Source organism: Aedes albopictus, chromosome 1 (genome assembly GCF_035046485.1).
Source record: "Aedes albopictus strain Foshan chromosome 1, AalbF5, whole genome shotgun sequence".
In the NCBI taxonomy this organism is placed as follows: Eukaryota; Metazoa; Arthropoda; class Insecta; order Diptera; family Culicidae; genus Aedes; species Aedes albopictus.
Window position 1 is genome coordinate 166,514,218 of NC_085136.1, and position 15,553 is coordinate 166,529,770.

General features: G+C 43.4%; 1 protein-coding gene and 1 long non-coding RNA gene across 2 annotated transcripts in view; both read right to left on the reverse strand.

Moving 5' to 3' along the window:
* Nucleotides 1–15,553, reverse strand: part of LOC109415596 (homeobox protein Hmx) — a 232,438-nt gene that overhangs the window by 171,979 nt on the left and 44,906 nt on the right. The gene's annotated exons all lie outside the window — the stretch shown is intronic.
* On the reverse strand, nucleotides 1,592–3,130 carry LOC134286000 (uncharacterized). Its single transcript, XR_009996833.1, has 3 exons — nucleotides 2,728–3,130; nucleotides 2,564–2,649; nucleotides 1,592–2,507 (listed from the first exon to the last, which is right to left on the reverse strand). It is a non-coding gene; the product is annotated as an uncharacterized LOC134286000 (long non-coding RNA).

The following is a 15,553-nucleotide window of genomic DNA, read 5'->3' on the forward strand; positions in this document are numbered from 1 at the left end:
TCCAATCGTAGTCCTTATTTCGTCGCGTGGGTCTTTGCCGATTGTATCGAGTCGTATTTTCTCCTATGTTATTCGCAATGGGGATTTTTACGGGTGGCTTATTGGGCCTACGCCAACACTCCTGTCTCGCCGGAGGGCCATCGTGCCAGTTCTGTTTAACGTCCCAACCAACACTGGGACGACCACGCTGATGGGGCTACCACCTTGGATCTAGCTGGGCGTGGTGCAGCGTTTCTTACTCAGCCGCTGGATGCCAGAACAGGCGCTGTTTGAGCCGCACCTCCTTGGTGAACAGACACTCGGATCGTACCTCCTCAATCTAGCTGAAGTCAGAAGGACAACAGTGCCCAGGCTGCACTACCAGCTAAGCACACAACTCTTAGCTGGCGGTCTTTGTCATCGTTTGACCCGTGGAAGCATGAGGTAGGAACTTGTGAGGACCAGAGCTATATTGGACGCTCTCCTTATCGACTCACCGTTTTGCAGCCCAGGTTCAGTTGTAGTATCCTGATTTGCGCTGATCCTGGCTCTGAGCTCAGGTCCCATAAGGGCGTGTGCCAACCCGTGGGTGGCCTCCCCCTGCTTGCATAGATAACCACCGGGATCATTGGGCGACTACTTCAGTTGCAGTGAAGGACAGCGGCTCTAACGGGGACTTTCACAACAGAGATGGATTCATATTTAATCAAGGAGACAGAGAATACGGAGGGTGAGGTAATCAACCCGTTCGCGAGAAGCGGACTGGTCAGATCACCAACGCAAGCGGCGAGGGTGGAATCCCCTCAAGTGTCGGAGTATGGCACACCGAGGGTTGGGTCAGCGATCGAGGACACGCAGATGAATGGAGCGGAACTCACGCGTGCGTTGACCCGCAATAGAGATGGGCTTCTGAAGCTGCTGGTGGTTTCTGAACAGCTTGACGAGCTGATAGGATACACTAGTGGGCGGAACAATATCAGCAAAGACCTTAAAAAAGGTCTGCTGAGGCTCCGCGATTCGGTTGCCCAGGCCAGGAAGGTGTATGATCTCCTGGTCGAGCGAGGTAATACGACTGGCGCGGGTAGAGAAGAGAGGTCCACGCAAACGGACCGTTCCTCTACAGAGAGTGCGAATAAGGTGCAGCCATGTGGGGCTGCAGAAAGAGGGAAAATCTCAGCCCAAACCAAACGGCCGATATCAGTCGACGAGGAGCGGCCGGTGAGTGGCAAACGCCCGCGTAGTGCGAGCAACCCCAAGCCGGTCGCGAAACGAGCTCGGGGCAAAGAGCCGAAACCCCGAGGTGAGGCTGCTAAGTGCAGTAGCGGTGACCAACCGGTCCAAGGGAAGGAGAACCCTTGGATTACGGTTGGTAAGAAAAGGCGTAGTGAAAAAGAGAAGGTTTTGAGTAAAACCAAAGCGAAGCCGGCGCGTAAGCGCATGAAAGGCGACGCACTGGTCCTCAAAACAGAGGGTAACAGCTACGCAGATGTGCTGCGGGCTATGCGGAGTGAGGATCCGGCGCACTAGGACAGGAGAGATGATGCTAGTGCTTAAGAAGGATGCCGTCAACAAGGGCTTCTCTTATACGACACTAGCAAAAGAAGTGTGTAACTCGCTAGCTCACGGCATAGGGGATTGGAATCTGCAGGGTCGTTTAAGGACATTACTATCACACCCATAGCCAAGATCTAGATTATCAATCCGAGCAGGAGCAAACTAGATTCCGCGGAAGCTCGGCTCACAGAGGACACATACTATGGGCAGGCAAACTAGAAGCGGAAAGGGGGGGGGGGGTATCTAAGCACACAATGATCCTCGAAGGAACGAGGCTTGAGCGGTTCCTTTCTGAACCCGGAAGACGACGCAAAAAGGGAAATTGGTGAAAGGCCTAATTACTCTGGGAGGCTCTTTTCAATAATTCGCTACACTGAAGCTAGCTTTTACAATTTTATTCGGGACGTCACTTTAGGGTACTGGGCATGCTACAAACAATTGTCGTGGTCGGAATTTTCGGTGGTCTCGCCACCCGTGAGGTGGGAAATGGCTATGGTTGGCCGACTCGGCCTGAACTTGTTGAAGTGGGCGGGTGTAACTTACGGTTATACTGGAATACGGTTTACGGAAGATGGCGATGGCTTGGAGAAGTAGCTCGGGGATTCGCAATGGCGGACCGAGAACGCCGCGTTACTGTGTACGGGCAGGCCGCAGGTCTACAGGCTCAATCCGGCCATCTTGTTGCCGGAGTCACTGCACAATCGTCCGGGAATTATAATGGTCACTCATCCGTCACTCGTTCACAGGGCTCGCTCGTCCGGGAGGCACATCACCGGAACCACTCTCAGGAAAAAGGACAAAAGAAAAAGGCCCATTGACACGGGCCTGGGCACCACGGATTAATACCCAGCAACGTCCCACTTCCTAACCTCTAAATTTACCTTTTTCTGCTCTATTTTATCTTGTTTTTCGTTTATCGTTCTTGTTTGTCGTTTTCGTTCTTATTTGTCGTTTTCGTGCTTTTGTTATTTTAACTGTAATTTTAACACAATTAACATTTAGGAATCATTTAACTTTAACAAATACTAACCAAACTGACACTTTAACAATCTCTCGGCACTATTACATTTTCGTCCTAAACATTTTAACGATTTTACATTTCTAACGACACGGATCCTAAATTATTGAATAAAGAAACAACACAAATAAATTAAACAATTCACCAACAATGAGGTTTTATAAAACATTTCGAACCTCAACATTTAACAATTAAACACGCGCGCACTACTAATTCTTTGGAGGATCACGGTACAAAGAGAATTTGCCCCCGTCCCGACTCCCTTTTTATCACGCATTTTAGCATAATGTTGCATTGTAACGGCTATGCTCGCATTTTGTTATGTTTTGGTTTGCCCACCCTGTTGTACATGTGGTGCCCTCTGTGAGTGAACACAACGACAACAGGGCTGTCCGGTCTTTTGCTCGAGCTCAAACTGCTCGGATTGTCTGTCACTTGGTAGGGTGTGAAGGTGGAACACGCACTCACTCGTGTTTTGCATCAAGTGAGTGTGTACGTTCCTAGTATTGTAGGGGAAAAGGGGGAGAAATGGACTTGCGGTGGAGCCAGCAAGTAAATATTGGAACCAAACGGTTACAAGTGTTAGGTGAAAAGGTAGGGGAGACTGAGGAGACTTGATCCCTGGGGAGACTTGTTCCCCCCATATTTTCTCGGGATCAAAAACAGTTTTCTTCTAGCATATTTTTTCCCAAAACAACATCTGGACAGACAACAATGTTTTGGCTACAATTGATTTTAATTGTGTATTGCATTATTTTTTAATGGCTGATGGTTTGTTTTCAGTCCTTCAGAAATCTTTTTGGCGATTCCGAAAAATCTCAATAACTTTGTGAAAATTAAACCAAATCGTGTCAAAATTTCACAGCACATAGTATAAACAAAATACTCTCAAACGTATTTATCCAAATAAGGCTGTTATATAAATATTTCAATTAATGTAGCTTAGTGTATACAACAGTGACATGGGGAGACTTGATCCCTCGAGGATTACACACACATTATATATGTAAAAATATAATTCTATTTGGAAGCCTCTATTTACTTGGATTTCTAGTATATTCAGCGATAAAACGTGTCAGATAATTATTATTTTATTACACACCATTAAAAGGGGGATCAAGTCTCCCCATTTTCAAAATACCGCATATCCTTAACAATTTATGGAAATCTTATAACTTCAAATACACCGTTTTCATCAAAAATGCAAGAAAAGTTGAAAAGAAAATGAATAGGAAGCTTCTGGAGTTATTTTCCCTTTAAATTAATCATGTGCTCAAAAGGGGATCAACCTTGGGATCAACTGTGACCCATTTTTGAAAAATACGTCATAAGACATGCCTCCATAAAAACACAGTTTTGAAAACTTTAACAATAATTTAAAGTCCTTATGTTGTGTATAAACTTGCAATAGATGTTAACCTGCCATTCTGTACGAAAAATTTATCTAGTTTTGTGTTTTTTCTTTGAATTACAGGCGAATTAAGAAAAATGGATCAAGTCTCCCCAGTCTCCCCTACGGGTGGGGGCTCTTACGCCGGAGGCGACTCTCCAGTGCAAGAACTTGGATGAGAGCACCACCGCGGAGGAGCTCTCTGTTGTCCTTAAACAGCAGTGCAATGTGGACGCGCCAAGCGCATCGATCCACATCAGGCGTGGCCCAGCAGGTACGCAGATCGCAACGATCAAGCTTCCAGTCGGGGAAGCGAAAAAAGCGACTGCTAAGGGCATGGTGGCAGTCGGCTGATCGGAGTGTCCGCTTAGTATTTGTGAGCCGCCGGAAGTGTGCTTCAGGTGCTTCGGACGAGGCCACAAGTCGTGGGCATGCAAAGGCCCCGATAGGAGCAAACTCTGCAGGAGATGCGGAGTAGAAGGCCACTTCGCCAGGGAGTGCAAATCGACACCGAACTGTCTGATTTGCACGGCGAACAAGGGCCACGTGACAGGTGGGCTTAAGTGTCCAAGCATAAGTGGACGGAACGGCCGAAAATGACGCAAGTCACACAGTTGAACCTGAATCACTGTGAAGCCGCGCAGCAGCTGTTGTGGCAATCCGCCTCGGAGTCGAGTACAGACATCGCGCTTCTTTCGGACCCATACCGCTTCCCCACCCCCCCAATAACGGGAACTGGGTTGCGGACAAGGCCAAGAAAGCGGCGATCTGTACGAATGGTCGGTACCCTGTCCAGGAGATAATCTCCACGACGTGCAAAGGCTTCGCGATTGCGAAGATCGACGGGGTTTACTACTGCAGTTGCTATGCCCCACCTAGGTGGCCGATAGGTCAGCTCTCGCCCATGCTAGACTCGCTGGCAAGCGCACTAGTAGGACTGAGCCCTTTGGTCATCGGTGGGGACTTTAACGCATGGGCGGTCGAGTGGGGCAGTCGCTCTACGAACGAGAGAGGTTGGGCTCTACTCGAAGCTATGGTGGGATTGAACGTTGAGATCGCGAATGTCGGTAGTGTAAGCACATATAGCAGAAACGGTGCGGAGCCCATCATTGATGTGACCTTTTGGAGCCCATAACTTAACCCTAGATCAGACTGGAGAGTTGATAACGGGTACACGCATAGTGATCACCTGGCGATTCGATACAGTATCGAACATGGCGGTAGACGGCAGCAGTCCAGGATAACCGACACTCACCGAGGATGGCTAACCTCGAGTTTTGATAAGCCGGCATTTGCGGAGCGACTGCTCATGGAGCAGATCACCGACTACCTGTCTAGCGACGGTCTAGATGGTACCCTGAGACGAGCGTGTGATGCGGCAATGCCGAGACGATCCATACCAAGGAATGTACGAAGACCGGTATACTGGTGTTATCAAGAAATCGCGGAGCTCCGCGCATCTTGCCACAGGGCAAGGAGAAGGATGCAAAGAGCCCGGACCGATGAGTTGAGAGCGGAGCCAGAGGTGGCATACAGGGCGTCAAAGTTGGCACTGAACAAAGAGATCAAGGCGCGTAAGCGGGCGTTCTTCAATGATCTCTGTCAGACGGCCAACACAACCCCCTGGGGAGATGCATACCGGGTAGTCATGTGCAAAACGAAAGGCACATCTGCATCACCGGAACGCTCTCGATGCTGCAGAGGATTGTGGAAACGTTGTTCCCGCACCACGAGGTAAGACCATGGGCATCCACACCGCAAGACCACCCTGGTCCGAGTGAGGTTCCCCAGTGACGAATGACGAATTAGCTGCAATTGCGAAATCACTTAAGCTGAACAAGGCCCCGGGCCCGGATGGCATTCTGACGGTGGCTATTAAAGCAGCCATCGAAGCTGTGCAGAGGAATGTTGACCGACTAGAGAGTACACATAGGCTAATGTGTCTTAGGGTGGCCAGTGCATACCTGACCGTCTCGAAAGATGCGGTATGCGTGCTAGCGGGCATGATGCCGATAGCACTGGTGTTGGCCGAGGATGTTGAATGCTACGATGAAAGAGGTGCTAGAAGTGCGCGACGAAACGCCAGAACTTCGTCTATGGTGAAATAGCAGAGAGTCTGGGACTCTTCAACCAAGGGTTGGTGGACACACAGGCTTATACCGAAACGGCGGAACATGTGCTCTTCGAGTGCCCGCGTTTCGCGGAGCAGAGGTCGAGCATGTTAGAGGTATGCGGTATGGATACTACTTCCGATAACATTATAGTGAGGATGTGTACTGGGGTGGACGAGTGGAATGCCGTGTCGACCACGGTATCCACAATTGTGCTTAACCTCCAGAGGAAATGGCGGGCCGACCAACAGTTAGTCGAGTTGGCCCCCTAGAGAACAGCTGTATGTGATGGCTGACAGTTGATAGTGAGAGTGTGAAAGTACGGTCCCCCCCTCTACGAAGTAATCCCTTACGGGCGTACCGCGGAGCAAGGTCTGGTAGTGCAGAATGAGATTTTTCTACGGTGTTGCTAACCAACAGATTTCCTCAATCTGTAAAAAAGGGCTTTGCAGTCCCATGACTTGTGTGCTGGTTCCAGACACCTGAAACAAACCTACGGTGGCTCGTGGAATGTCAGATGACATACGCACCAGCGTACCTTGATCCTCCCTACCTTAACGAACCTTTTTACGTCCGTCCATGATAGCTAAACCAAGGCTATCTGTGTCCCTGCCGGCCCCTTCCGTAGCCTAATGGCTGCGTTAGCCACCTGGACGTCGCACTATTGCCGCAGTGCCGTGACGAGCCCTTCCACTTTGGTTACCTCGTCTAGGTTTTTCACTTTCATATTCGCCTATTATGAAAGAGCCTTCATCTCTACCCCTTCGCCAAGGACCTCTTCCGCCAAACTTTTGAAGGCGGCTACCTTGCGTTCCTTGTCGCGCTTCAGCTTCATAATCATCTGGCCCGTACGAGTACGTCTGATACACGGGAAAAAAATCCGCTGCTTGGAACCTGCTAAATGATTCATGATTTCGCGTAAAAAGTGTGTTTTCATGTTATAAATATACATCACAAAATAAGGTCATAATTTCATGACTCATGTTGCCGTAACGTCACCTTAGCGTTACGTTTTTAATATTTATTGACAAAAAATTGTAAGTTAAGTCATGATATCATGCCCATGAATACCAGAACTATTAACTAGATTCATAAAACCAGAAGCGTTATTCATAGAACTAGTAGTTCCAGTTTTATTAGCGAAATTTGGTAAGTCGGTTCATATTATCATGAAGTACGTACTCAAACTATGAACTAAATTTATGAAAGCTTGAGCATTACTCATGGTGCAAGTATTTGTCATTTATGGTACTAGATCGATTTGCGAAAAATGGTAGTACTGGTCATGTTATCATAAAGCATGTTCTAAATTTATTACCTAATGTTATAAAAACATAAGCAGTATGCATGATTCTAGTATTTGTAATTTATACTATCGGATTAATTGGTGCAAAGTGGCATTTAAGGTCATGTTATCGTGAAAACTCTTAGTTAGTTTTGATGTATAACTGAATTATTCTGATGATGTCTAAAACTGAGTCGTAGTTGCTTTAAAAATAGTTTCATAAAGCGCCTAAACAAATATTATTCTTTTACAAAGCGTACACATTTTAAATGCAAAGAAAACGTGCATATGGTATTACTGATTGAACGCAGTGATAAAAAATTTTTCCACGAGTTGAACATTTCAAACAAAATTAAACAAAAAGCAAAAACACGGCTTTTTATGGGTGTGTATTGAGATTGATGTGTGTTGTTCACCGCATGGAGAAGGGATGTAAATTGCATTACGTGGTACTCCCGGAAGAATAATTTGAAAGCGAAATAGGTACCAAAACTTGGCACAAACACGAATATTAATATTGATGCGTGTCATTTTTTCTATCCCATATTTTTTTTCCTCGGTACACATCATAACAACATTTTGCGGGGTCAAATCAAACATTCAACCATCCTCTCTCTGGCGGACTGAAAGTAACCGTAATATATCAATTACAACATCAAATAAACATGCGATAATTATATCAAGTATCATAATGTACTCCCTCGTATTTGTAGCACGCGGTGGGAAACGTATAAAAAGGAGTAATAACATAATCCTCTCTTGGTTAGTTGTTGATGCGTGCTGTCTGCGCGAGCACTTGATAATTCAATGAGTCCTTCGACACGTGCCCGACCGTAGCATAGGAGAAAGGGGCGTAGTAGGCCAGTACTCGCGAACTGCTTCTTCGATTCGGCCGGCAGGGTGGCACAATTAATTTGATCAAAAATCATATTATGGTTGCTTTGATGGGCGCGGTGGCGCACGCTCGGGTAAAAGTGTACAACATAATTCCACTCTTCTCTTAATTATAACCATCAACGCTTGCCACTATGTATGCTCGACAAGTAGGAAAGAACCATATTGTTGGCCAAACAAATTTTCCGCTCTGATTTATTGGAGTGGTTTGAACCCACAATGGAAAAAACCGAGATTCCCATCACAGGAACGAGAGGGAGTAATCATATGTTTTCAAACGTAGTTGTGGGCTTTCAGTTGAGACGTATGCTTCGCAACCAAGAAATCGAAACATTTTAATCTTTCTTGGACACGTGCCGATTGTTACACCACTTGGTGCGGCGAATCCTTGGCTGTTACCGGAGGGTGAGCACGTTTTTCATCTTCACAAAAATCCGTTTCCCAGGTGAAATAAAGCCGATGAAATCTCCGATAATGGTTTGATTTATTACAGTTTTGTTTCAGTTATAGAAACCTCGGTCGCGTTGATGTGAATTCTTTACTGTTCTTAAAATTGTTCAAAGTGGTTCAAGACTGCGTAGCACATCCTTTGTTCTGCCTCAAAACGATGCATTCAATTGCCGATCCTGGAGAATTGCTTCTACATCTGTCGGTAAATGTGTTCTTTCAAGCGAAGCAGCAAATTAAAAACGCTGGTCCCTCGTCGGTGAATCATACGAAGTTATTCATAGTTGATGTTATAATACTTCCCCTTTCTTTGGAATGACACCCCAAAAAAGCACTGAACAACAAGCTGCTAAAGTGGCGATTTGATATATACCAGGTAATGAATTGCAAATGATTCATTTGATAAACATGATTTTTTTTAGAGACATGTTTTCTTATCTAAATATAAGTTTCTTTTGGCTTACAGCGACTGTAAGGCTGCAAAACAGCGAGTCGATAAGGAGAGCGTCTAATATAGCTCTGATCCTCATAAGTCCCTACCTCATGCTTCCACGGGTCAATCGACCGCCAGCTAAGAGTTGTGCGCTTAGCTGGTAGTGCGGCCTGGGTACTGTTGTCCTTCTGACTTCAGCTAGATTGAGGAGGTACGTCCCGAGCGTCTGTTCACCAAGGAGGTGCGGCTCAAACAGCGTCTGTTCTGGCATATGAATTGCTCCTCCACCGGAGTTTTGTGGCAACAACGACGTGTGATTAGGCGATCGCTATTTCCCCATCGACCAGTGCGCAAAGTGTCAGGGATGTCCCGTGATGGCGTCACGAGAACGCCTTCATCTCCACCGGCGAGAATAATTTGGGTGATCTACGCACCGAAGCAGTGAATGGAAAACAGTGGGTAACAGATGACACTTAGAGGAAGGAACGCCAAAGCCGTGATAGAGCGAGTGAAAACATGAGGAGCCGAAGCCGTAGCCCGTCAGCGCTATTCGGCTCTCGAGCCGCAAATACCGGCGACATCCGTCTTGTCTACAATGTTTCACGTCGCGTTAGTGGGACCAAGATGAATGCTACGTTGCCCGTGAAAGACACGTCTGGACAGTTACTAACCGACCCGGCTGATCAGTTGAAACGCTGGCTGGTTCGAGCACTTTGGAAACCTTTTTCAAGTGTCGGCCACGCCATCATTGGCGTAGCTAGGGGGGGTTCCAGGGGTGCCTGGAACCCCCTAGAACAAATTTGGCACCCCTTAGAATTTTTCCTTGACAGTCACCTTAAATTTAAAATTTCACACAATAAATTTAAGGCACATTTGAATAAAAATTAAACACACACGGAATTACTTAAACACCTGTTCCACGTTTTGGCGTTTTGGATATTGGTAAGAACAATCATCAGACTTCTCCATGTATTCTTCCAGTAATACCTTTATCTATTCAAACAGTGACTTTTATAGGCTTCCTTTATGGACCATTCCCGATATTTCTTTAATAAACTTCTTGGAATTCTTTTAGGGATTCTTCTAAAAATTTATCTTGGGATTCCTTCAGGAACTCCTGGTGGGGTTATTCAGGACAACCTTCCTGGGATTCTTTCAGAAGTTTCTTCCGGTGATTTTTCCAGGAATTCCTTCAGAGATTTTATTCAGAGATTCTTCCAGAAATTTCCTTTGGCCTTCCTCCGAGAACTGTGGCTAGGATTCCAGCAATTTTTTTAGAACTTCTCCAATAATTCTCACTGTGATTCCTTCAGGAATTCTACTAGGGAAGTTCTTTCTAGAAATCCCTTCGGTGATTCTTCCAGAGATTTCTTCAAGAATTTAACCAGGACTACCTCCAAAGGTCATTCCAGAAATTCCTCAGAGGATTTCTCCAAGAACTTCTATTGGCCTTCCTCAATGAATTCTGGCTGGAATTCTTCAAGCAATTCCCATTCTAACTCCTTCAGAAATACTTCTAGGGATTTCACCTGGTATATTTACATGCTGCAATACTTTCGGGAAATCTTCCTGAGATTCCTCAAAAAAAAATCCTCCTGCGATTCTAACAGGGATTCCTCCAGTATCTCTCTCTCTTCTTGGGGTAACGTCCTCACTGGGACAAAGCCTGCTTCTCAGCTTAGTGTTCTATGAGCACTTCCACAGTTATTAACTGAGAGCTTCCTCTGCCAATGACCATTTTGCATGTGTATATCGTGTGGCAGGCACGAAGATACTCTATGCCCAAGGAAGTCAAGGAAATTTCCTTTACGAAAAGATCCTGGACCGACCGGGAATCGAACCCGTCACCCCCAGCATGGTCATCCTCCAGTATACTTCTACCGATTCTTTCAAGGAGAACTGTAGGTATTCCTCCGGGGACTTGGTAGAGGAACTTCTTTTAAGATACCTCCGGCATTCCTGATTCATGGATTTCTCTAGAAATTACTTCCTATGATACCTCCCTGAATTCTAGGAATTCCTCCAGATCCGCGCTTCCCAAACTCCCAAGATCCGCTTCTCAATTTTGGGAAGAGCTGCTCCAGTTATTCCAGCTGGGATTCTTCTAGCAATTCCTGCGGTTCTTCCAGCTATTCTTCCTTAATACATTCTAACTATGGTAGTTCAGAAATTATTCGATGACAGATTTGATGGAGGAATTCTGAAAAGGGATATTTCTGTTGAATTCCTTGGAGGATTCTTTGACAAATTCCTGAAGGAATTCTTGGAGTTAGGCGAAGTTGGAATACTGCTCAGAAATTCAGTAGTTCAGAAACTATGCTACGGATTCTTCTAGAGCTTTCTCTTGGCTTTTTTGCTGGAATCTATCCAGGTAATCTTCCTGAAATTCTTGCAGAAATTTCTTTGGTTCTCCTACCAGGGATTCCTCCAAGGACTCATTCAGGAATTCCTATAGAAATTCCTCATGGAACTCCTACAAAATTCCATTTGGCCTTCCTCCAAGAATACCTCAAACAACTCCTCCTATGGTTCTTCCAGCAATTCCTTCAGAAATTCTTACTATGATACGTCCAGATATTCCTCTTGTGATTCCTTTACGAATTTATCCTAGCATTATAGCTGGAATTCTCCCGAAAAATCTTCCTGATATTTCTTCAGAAATTCCTCGCGATTCCTTCAGGACCTTCTCAAAAGATTCTTCCAGAATACCTCTACCGGTTCTTGCAGGGACTTCTCTTGGCATTTTTTCTTTGGATTCCGCCAGGCATTCCTGATTGGGTTTCTCTATAAATTCTTGTATAGTTTCCTCCAGCAATACCTCCTACGATTTCTGCTGGGATTACTACAATGATACACCTACCTCCAACAATACCTCCTGAGATTTTTCCTGTGATTTCTTCAGAAGCTCTCCGGTGGTCCTCCAGGCATTTTTAAGAAAGATATTTTATCCAAGGATTTTCTCATAAATTTCTCATGAGATTTCTCCAGGAACTCCACTTGGTCTTCCTCCAGGAATTTCAGCTGGATTTCTCAAGCAGTTCCTACTGTGGTTCTTCCAGCAATTCCTCCTAGGACTCCTCCAGAATTTCTGACTGCAATATCTCCCGGATTTTTTCTAGGAATTATTCTAAGAATTTCTCCAGGGATTCCTTCAAAACTTGCTGGGATTCTTCAAGGTAATCTTTCTAGGAATTTTGCAGAAGTACCTTCAGTGTTTCCTCCTGGAAATCCTAAAGGTTTTCCTGGAATTTCTTCAAATATTTCTTATTGGATTCTTCCAGGAAATCCTCTTGACTTTCATCCAGGAACTCCTCCTGGGATTCCATAAGCGATTCCTGTTTAAGTGTAGTATTAGCAAAAAAAAAAGATTCCTGCTGCTTCTAATGTTTCAGGAATGCCTCCTGTAGGTCTCATCAAGAAATTCTCACGGTGATACCTGCAGCAATCGCTCTAGGGATTTCTCCTGGCCTTCTAGCTAGGATTCTTCTAGGCAGTGTTCCTAGGATACTTCCAGAAATGCCTTTGATCCTTCCAGGGATTTTTCTAGAGACTCATCCAGGAATTATTCTAGAGTTTTTATTTGTGAATTACTATAGAAATTAATCACGGTATTACTCCTGGAACTCCTCTTGGGTTTCTTAAAGGAATTCCAGTAGAAATCTCTAGAGGAATCCCTTTTCGAATTTCGAATTTGGAATTTCCAGAGAAATCCTAGAAGGTATTACTAGAGAAATCGCTAGTGAAATCCTATAGGAATGTACGGGAAAAAACTGGTAATTAATTAGAAGGCACAGAATGTTGCTAATTGACAAATTGAGAGATGAATTTGCGAAAAAAAATCGCGTTCTGGTGGGATTCGAACCTACGACTCCGTATTCGCTATACTGTATGACCATTTCTTTGAGGATTCCTTCGACATGGTTATTATTCTTTTTTTTTTGAAAATTTCTGCGGTAGTTTCATTAGAATTTCATCAGCATTTATTTATTTTTTTTGCCTAATTTCAATGTCTATTCCTCTGAAATTATATCAGCAATTTCTTTTTCAGTTATTTTGCGGATTTATTAGGCAAATTTAATGAGATTATTTTTGAAATTCTTTATGATTTAACTGTATTTATATTCGTTGCTTCCAAAAGTTGCTGAATTGGAAAATCTAAAATTCTCAACTGGTCTTGGTCAAACAAAATCCCATGAAATTCACGAAAAACTTACTGAAAAAATTCTCAAAGAAATTGTCGGAAAAAAATCCATCAAAATTACATTAGAGCTTTCAAAGTAGTTTCCAAATGAATGCATATAAGAATTACTAGTGGAATTCCCGAATAAAAAATATTAAGACTTTTTAAGGAAATTGGCCAAATCCAATCTCAAAATAAATTGCCGAAATATTGTATATATTCTATAAAAAAAACAAAGAAATTAATTCAAAGAAATTCTCAAAGAATTTTCCGAAAGCATTAAAGGAATTTCTGAAGAAAATTTAAAAAGAACCCCAAAAGTAATTTCCGTAGAATCACCGTGACAGAATTTTTAAAGAACCGCCAAAGTTTTTTTTTTTAAATAAATGTCTGAAGGAAATCACTAAGAAATTTGTTGAATCAATATCCAAAGAAATTACCAAAGAAGTTACCAAATGTAATAATCGAAGTTGCCAAAATTTTCGAATGAAAATAGCTGATGAAACTCCCGAATAAATGTTCAATGTAAGTAACATCGGAACTGCCGAAGGTATTCCGGAATCATCTGCTGCAAGAATTTCTTACATAAAAACTGAAGAAATCTAGAAGAAAGTGTCTGAAGATTTTTCAATAAAATTATAGAAACGATTAATGAAAGATTTTCCGAAGGAGTTTTCGAAGGAATTGGCGAAGGAATACCGACTAGCATAAATAATAAAAGTCCAAAAAATGGACGAAAATCCAAAAAAAAAAAGCAGAAAGACTTGCCGAAGATTAAAAAAAAGTGTGTGGAAGTTCCCAGAGTCATTGCCGAATGGCTTCACTAAAAGAATTCCCTAAGGAATTGCCTGAAGAATAATTGGAGAATTTTTAATAGCAAATATCAATAGAATTGCCGACATCAACAAAACAATGCTTGAAATACTAATTAAAAAATGTGCTTTATACAGCATTCCATTCACCAGATATATTAATATATGGTAATTACCAATCCAGTCGAAATCGGAATTTGGTGCGAACATCAGGATCCCGATGAGAAAAATCGAAGTTCGCTCGCACCAAATTCCGGGTTTCAATTGGATTGATAATATGTTAGTGATGCTTCAGACTGGAACTCAGAATATTCAAGTGCGAATTTTGTAGTTTTGAGAATCATACTCACCTGAAAGTCTCTTTATGAAAGACAAATCAATCAATCAATCATACTCACAATTTTTCTGTAAAAATATATTCGTGTCCACGTGGTAATATTCAACTAATTAAAAAAAAAACGCTTTTTAGCCATTAATTTTGTGGCCAAATCAAAAATGCAAATATGTATTCTGATTTTGAAATTTCAAGTATTTATATTTCCTAAAGTTGTTCTTGAAAGCTATTTTTATAAGGATTGTTATCATGCAATAAAACAAAGAGGATGTCACGAAGAATACAAGTTACACGCAAATTTGTGGATATTTTAAAGTTTCCGAAATTTACACGTCTAATGATTGCTTCGAAAATGTATTCTAATGGACCTGATTGTTTTCAATTCAAAAAACAGGGGTTGTCGCAATGATTGTTAAGTACTTAAGTTCAAACTGAAAATACAAATTATATTTTCCCGCGACGCAGTAAGTATATCATTATACCAAGAAATTGAGGTCGGATCGGTATTTCCTTAAAAAAAAAAGCAACCTGAGAGCCACTGAAACTGGCACCCCCTAGGCACCCCCTAGGAAAAAATCCTAGATACGCCAATGCACGCCATCAACACCTCAGCATGATCCCGCCTAGGATTCGACGCATTACCTGTGTCAACACATATCAGCTGAGATGCTGAAAGCTGACCCCGTAGTATCCGCACCACTACTGCATCAATTATTGTGCAACATATGGGAAACCGCGACATTCCGGCCGACTGCATGCAAGGCGTCTTAGGGTCTGTCCATAAACTACGATGACTCCAATGGGGGAACACTATGGGGGACAGCTAAGTTTCCATACTTTACAAGAAAAAATATAGAAACGGAGCCAAAACTATTTTCAGTATTGATTACAGCGCCAGTGTGTGCCAATGATAGGAACCCTGTACCAGTTATGGTTTCATTTTTTAACTTTGGTTCCTTTTCGCACTATTTGCATGCATTCCTTATGGGGTTAGCCATAACTGGTACACTATGGCGAAAAAGGGTGCCAGGAAGCCGGAATTTTAAGGAAAACGATTTATTTCTGCCATGATTTGAGGAAAATGTGGAGTTTTTAAGAGTGTGACAATCTTTTGTA